Below are 5730 nucleotides of genomic sequence, written 5' to 3'. Positions count from 1 at the left end.
GTTCTGTGGTCAAATTCCTTTGGGGAGCATTGCATTCTCTGCCACTGTCAATGAGTTGTGTGGGATTATCCTAAGTATTGGAAGACTTTTAGCATCCATGCTACCTGGCCTTTAAATGTAAGTGGAGATCCTCAGCCATCATGATAATCAAAATCGCCAAATACACTTCTAAATGACCCTTACTGGCTGATACCAAATCTCAAGGAGAACTGATGTAACTATCATCTTACATAAATTCCCAGAGCATATTGCACATTATTATTGTAGGTGAGAAACAATTATTCCTCTGCCCTTCTATGTTCTCCTGGCTGGTCTAAGAATTAAGTTGACATGAGACAGAAAAACAGGAAAAAATCAAGCAAATTTAATAATATGTATACTCAAGAGAAACCCAGGAAAATTGGTTAATTCGTTAAAATGGCCAAAGCCATCACCTCAAATACCATCTTCAGCTAAAGACAAAGGATGATGTTGAGGGTAGTGGTTTTGAAATTCAAAGGAAAGAAGGCAACTCACATGGAGATGGAAAAGCAACTGTTTGGTAAACAAATGTTTTCCATGCTTTGCAAAGACATTGGGACATGGAGAGGACTTTGATCAAATGGGCCTTGTGTGCCACACCTAGTTCATGTTATGCTGTAGTTATCTATGGTGATAGCTCCTTCCTGGAACAGGCCTTATATCTTAAATTCTTTTAGGCAATTGGGGGGAGGTCAAAGTTTCTTCCTGAATCTTTTGTTCTTAAAAATAATCAAGCCAAAGAGACATATTTCAGAGCAGCAAATTCTCCTGCTCTATGGTATATTAAAGACTCTGAGAAGAATTCCTTTTTACAAACATTTATATTCAATTCAGCATATCTTAAATAAATAAGGAACCTCCCTAATCTCCCTCTGTACCTCTTGTTTTTCTTCAGAACATTAAGTGAATCCCGTGAACCACCCTTTGAAAAATACTACTTTAACAAGAGGGACCAGGAAGGGTGAATGTCAAGAGATACCAATGATTATCTAACGCCTGGCACCTACTCTCCACCCCATGAGTCACATATGGCCTACGTGGCCCATGGGACTTTTAGAACTTTTGTTTCAAACATGATTATCACTCATGATCTTTTGAGCCATTGGGACCTAGCCGTCTGTTTCTCTGTGAGACTAATTGCCTGGGTATCAGACTAACTGGCTTGGATCAGTGAGTCATTTTATTTAATGCTGATAGTAATTCATTATATAGTTTGAGCTGTTCAGCTTTCATTTCACTAACATTTCATCAGAAAATAAGAGAGGACCCCTATGAAAGATTCCTGCCAAAAGGAAAGACGTGATAAGGCCTCCATATACACTTTACTCATGTTTGGGTCACGTGCAATACTTGTACACCAACTGAGGGCCCTTTGACTCACTTTTGTTTTCAGTTAAAAATATTAAACTAGGCAAGCACATGCACATAGATGTCTAATTATGTAGTAGTCAACAAAAGAACAAAAAATTCATCTCCTGTGTTCCAAACTCTGTATATTTTGCCAGGGAGAGAAACCAGCCCACAAACTTGTCAGTGAAAGAGATGTGCTTTGGACCCAGATATCCTGACTCTCAGGCAGGAATCTTTGTATTGCTCCATTTTGTTCTCTCTTAGTAAAAGAACTTCTGAGATGTGGGAAATGAGGTATTTGGAGTGAGAGGTGCATGAAGGAAAGACACTGAGCTTGATGAGAGGGCTTTATAATGGAACGTTCCCAGAAAACCGTTATTTAACTGTTGTAGTACTAAAAAAAAAAAAAAAAAAAAAAGATAAAAGTTAAAAAAACCCCAAACAACACATTTCATGCCAAATATATAAGCAAAGTAAACCTAACAACCGCTTTGATGACTCGTCAGCACTTGGAATGTTTATTATCAAGGAGCAGCGAGCCCAGATGGCAGGCTCAGGTTTCTCAGGGGCACATAATAACAGACCAAATAAGGGTTTGCATTGTATCCAAGTGCAGTGGAAAAGGAGGTCTGGGTTTCCCACATTGCAGCCTGTCTTGGGCAGGTCTTGATAAGATTATATGGTCTTTTCTTGAAAGACCTCAAACATTCCTTTCATCCGTGTCTCAGTCACAGTGCATTTTTTCTTCCATTTGACTGAGAAAGTTTTCTGGGTGCTGCTCTCTCTCTTCCTTTGCTGCAGCTGTAGAAATGGATTCAGAAATGAAACAGTAACTCTACACTATGTTCTTTTGATCGTTTTTCTTCATAAAGAGAACTCTCTCTGTGCACTCTTCTCCTGCTTGAACTCCAAGTGATAAGAGCTGTCTTATAAGCAATTAGGTCCTAAATTACAGTTTCTCTAGTGTACTATTTCCCAGGCTTGTTAGCCCTTCTTATGTCAAAATAACAAAACATTTGGCTTGAAGGGGTTGAGCTGTGAGAATGTGGAGGAATCAACGGTAGTTTTTTAGAGAAAGTGGTTCTTGAATTCTGTGTCAAAGCAGAATTCCAGATACCTGGTGGAATCTGAGCACAAAACAATAATGAGTGAAATGGGCCAAGTATATGAAAAATAACTGCTCATGCCTGATGATAAGAGGCAACTGACATCAGGTCAGTGTTGGTCAGCACAGGGAATACCGACTTGTAACTGTGGCAAACTCTGGTGGACATCTCCCCTTAAGCAGGTCAGACATGACTTACCACAGCCACGGGGAATGTGGGCAGCCTTTCAAGGGAAACTAGAAATCTAGATTTTAAATACTGGCAACCAATTCATAGAAACATTAAGTGGATGAACATATCCAACAGAATGGGCTGCGTCTCACTGGTTCTTGGCTTAAATAGACTTAGCCCTATCTTCATATCTCTCTGCCCTTCTGAAGCAGAATCTTCCAGAATCAGGCACCATTCTGATACCTTTCGTATCCCTGGAGTTGGTTCTCAGTGTCCAGGTGTTGTAAGTCCTTTTAGCTTCTGATTCTAGTAGTTAAAGAGCCAGCAGGGGGAACCCACAGACTGTGTAACTTAAAACCAAAGGAATAGATTTCTAAAAATTTATACATGGAAAAAATTTTACAGCAATTTTGAGGACCAGCAACAAGCTTCCAGCTGTCTGGCCAGCAATTTGAGTTGTATCTTACATACCAACACTTTCTTTTACTTGTCTAATAAAATATTATTACGCCAGTCATTGTTTACACAATTGGAAACACTGAATACAGTCTTTTCTGGAACTTTGGTCAGCATACAGAATGTGGCTTAAATGCTGACAGTAAGAATCTTTCCCTCATCTGTACTGGTCCGAGCACTGGCTCAGGTGAATGAGGGGGTGGTGTGTCCTGCAGTATTCATTTCAACACAACATGGACTTATATCAACCAGCATTTTATTACCGAGATTTTACTATGAGTGGAGCAGTGTACTATGCACTGTGGAGTTGTGAAATTTTATAATACTGATTCGCTGCCCTCAAGGAATGTTAGGAATGTTTAGATTAATTCTGAGAGCTAACACACACACGCACAGAAAGAGAGAGAGAAATGGCTAGATTAGTATGGGCTGTCCCGTGGAGAAGGCTGAAGTAGGATTCCCACAGGCAAGTTCTTTTTAACTTTTACCTTGTAATGGTATTTGTCAAAAATGATATTTGTAGGCAGGCTAGGGAAACTTAACAAATATAACTGCATAAAAGATGAACAGCTTTGGCTTCCCCAGTCCTCATGTGGCCACGAAGAAGGGGCTCAGGCTCAGGGCCGACCTTCAGCCCACCTGTGGCATGGCAGAGTGCTGTGGAACAGTGGCAAGGGAGGCTCTGCTCTAGGAAGGTAAAGAAAGGGGAGAGGAAAATAGAGGCCACTGTAAGAACGATTTTCCTTTCCCTTTTCACTTTTCCTAATGTTGATTTAGTTATTTCTCATCAGCATTTGTCAAAAATAAATTAAATCCTTCATCATTTTTTTTTCACTTTGGAAATATAGGATGAAATTAAAGAGTTGGTTTTCCAGAAGTTTTCTCCCCTTTCCTCAAGTTTGAAGAATGGTACATTGTATCTCTAGGGAAGATGACATCTTTTCCCAAGCGTGTGTTCATCCTACTGCAAGAGCTGGTTTAGCCTTGTTTGGCTCACTCACTTTTGGTTGTTCTATTGTTTTGGAAGAAGAGAGAGGTCAGCAAGTGGGGAAAAGCAGAGAGAAGAAGGCCATTGTTGACATTATTGTTATTTGTAAATGAAAGCCTCATGAATATCCCCTCTATGCTGTCAACCTCCATATTCACAGTTGGTTCTTTTGTAAAAAAAATGGGATGCTACTATTTTGGAATAGAGTAATGTTGAGTTATAGTCAAACATATTGAAGTGTCATGGGAGAGCTCTCAGTGAACTGGGGGAGAATGAAAATTTCCATCTTTATGCAGAACAGTCTTAAATGACTGCATTGATGCTCAATGGGTTTCCTTCGTCCCTCCCCTTCACAGTCAATCAAGTCAGATTACACCGTTAAACAAGTATGCTTTCACACTTGGGAGCTAGACACAAACCTCTATAAACAAAATTAGAAGTAGAAAGGTGAAGAATCTCTCTTTCCCTCAATTTGGAAAATGAAAACGTAGAATTTTGGAGTTTCGATGTTTAGCACAAGCTGCCTAGAATTCTGGTCATAGCTTAGCTGGAATTTAAAAGGATGAGATAAAGCCGCTTAGGACAAGTGTTTCTTCATCATCCCCTTGCTCTTACACTCCCTCCCCAACTACATCTGTGATGATGCTCTTATCCTGAGAAAGGGATTGTATTAGCTGGCAGGGACTTGAAACTTTGTTGTAATTTTGAAAATTATAAAATCTTTAATAATGCTTTCAGTCTGAGTTGGGCTGGACCCACGAAGATACTACTTAACTCCCAAAGTGTGAGGGTACTTTAAGAGCAATCTAATTTTCCAGTATTCTCTCAAGCCAATGGTGGCTGCCAGTCCTTATAATACCTCTGGGATTCTAGAGCTTGTAGCTCCCAGGATAAGGCATCCTCATCGTTGCAAAGGAACTCCTGAACAATTTTCTCCACTCTTTCAAATTTTATTTGAGCAAAATCTCTCCCAGTGGCCCCTAAACCCCACTCCCTATGAGGTCAGGATATTTGCATTCTGGAAGAGAGCATCACATCATCAAGTTTTCTCCCTTGGACTATTCATGCCCACTGCCCTCAAACTCCTCACTTGAAGAATTATCACTCACTTTTTTGAGTCATTGGTCAGAACAGATCCCAAAGCAAGATTATATAACTTTTGAGTCCAAGGAGAAAGTAGTCATAGAAGTGACTGAAGAAACAAATACGAGTATCGATTAGAGAGAAATCAGAAAGCATTTAATAAACTCTTTCCTGGGTGAGTTGAAGGCCATTTGGGATCTTTGACTCTGTGGGGAGGGAGGGTGGGAGGTCAGTGGATCTCAGCCCAACCTCTCTACCAACCCACATGATAATTTCCAAGCTGGGATCTGTAAGGCAATAACGTAGGTTTTGCCTACTTTCCTTCGAATATTTTTAAAAACCTAGTATAAATTGCTCATTTTTTTTTGTAATGATGCCCTGTAAGTTAAAAAAAGAAAACTTAAGTTCCTTTGCTTTGGCCAGGGATTCTGTCTGCTAAAATATTTACAATATGTGTTATCTGTTAGGCAGATTAAAAGCCCTGATGAGCTATTGTTGGCATTGATTACAGTGGTTCACAGAGAAACAAAAAATTCAATGATTTATTAGTGATGG

General features: G+C 39.8%; 1 long non-coding RNA gene across 1 annotated transcript; it reads right to left on the bottom strand.

The window, feature by feature from the left end:
- Positions 1-1866: 1866 nt before the first annotated feature.
- Positions 1867-2878, bottom strand: LOC138925296 (uncharacterized). Its single transcript, XR_011441231.1, has 2 exons — positions 2676-2878; positions 1867-2172 (listed from the first exon to the last, which is right to left on the bottom strand). It is a non-coding gene; the product is annotated as an uncharacterized lncRNA (long non-coding RNA).
- Positions 2879-5730: the final 2852 nt, after the last annotated feature.

The sequence above is a fragment of the Equus caballus genome, chromosome 7 (assembly GCF_041296265.1).
Source record: "Equus caballus isolate H_3958 breed thoroughbred chromosome 7, TB-T2T, whole genome shotgun sequence".
Lineage (NCBI taxonomy): Eukaryota > Metazoa > Chordata > Mammalia > Perissodactyla > Equidae > Equus > Equus caballus.
The sequence above is the reverse complement of the archived record's forward strand: the minus strand, read 5'-3'. Positions and strand labels throughout refer to the sequence as shown.